Source organism: Tachypleus tridentatus, chromosome 12 (assembly GCF_004210375.1).
Source record: "Tachypleus tridentatus isolate NWPU-2018 chromosome 12, ASM421037v1, whole genome shotgun sequence".
Classification (NCBI taxonomy): Eukaryota; Metazoa; Arthropoda; class Merostomata; order Xiphosura; family Limulidae; genus Tachypleus; species Tachypleus tridentatus.
The window spans coordinates 120,633,246-120,634,581 of record NC_134836.1 but is presented as its reverse complement, the minus strand read 5'-3'; positions in this window follow the sequence as shown (position 1 = coordinate 120,634,581).

Below are 1,336 nucleotides of genomic sequence, written 5' to 3'. Positions count from 1 at the left end.
ATAAAAAACATCAACTGTTTTTCAATAACACAAAAGATTGTTTGTTTGTTTTTGAATTTCTCTATCTACGCTAGCCGTGGTGAAGTAATTCTTGATGACGAGAAACCGACTTGAAATAAAAATGTATCGCAGAACGGCATGTATGGGTATTAACATTTTTATTTATAAGGAGAGAACAACGTTTCAACCTTCCTAGGTCATCTTGAGGTTATTGTCTAATCATTCATACATGCCATTGATCTAAATAATAAAATGGTCCAAATATTTAGTCCTGAGGTACTCCACTTATGACATTAATCTTGTTTGTTTCTTCCATTCAACCGTTCTTCTGTTTGAAAATCCAGAAACACCAAATCTACACCCTTAACTATATCTAAACAAGCAGTAACCTTTTCAAAGAATGTTAAAGGATTTGAAGGCAATATTTTTCCTTTGTGAAACCATGTTGACTATCCAAAAAAATTATAAACTTTGTTAAATTACTTTAAAATGTAATTTTTAACAGCCTTTTCAAAACTTTCCCCACAACTAATGTAAGACTAATGGATCTATACTTAATGCAAGAAAAAAATACTTCCGAGTGGCACATTTGTATGTCTCTGGACTAAAACACTACAAATTAGGTTTCAATACCTGTGATGGATAGAGCACATATAGCTCATTTTATAGATTTGTGCTTAACTTTCAACAAACATACAGCGAAAATGTATATTATCTACCTTAAAAATAGGAGTAAGATTAGCTAACTTGTGATCCTTTAACTTTTTCCCACTATTCAAAAACTTGCAAAAAATAGCAGTTAGTGGCTCACATATCCAGTCCTTAACCTTCTTCAAAATCCTTGGGTATTATCTCGCTCAAGAGCCTTATTGTTAATCATATGTTACAGCATAATTCAAAGTTCATTTCTTTGTTATTATTATTTGTGTTTATTATCATTCTTTATTTTATGTTAAAATGCATCTAAAATAAATATTCTTTTATCAGCCTCCTTAATTAACGAAGCAGAAATATCAGAATAACTTTTACATATATTGTGGATATTGACAAATTTATTTTTATTACATCTTTATTGATCACGTCATAATAGTTTCATTGAATTTGAAAAATAAATGATACTTAATAATTAGTATTAATTTCCGACCATTGTAAATTATGTACTTAGAACGAAACTAAAAGTCACTCAGCAATCAGTATGGCTAATATAATACATTTTTCTTATGTTTCTACTTATAACAATTAGAATGCATTGGTTCATCAGGTATTCTCACTGTTAATGTTGTGTTCGGATGTAATCCCAGTAGCATTCCACTAGGTTCGGCTCATAGGAGGTTTA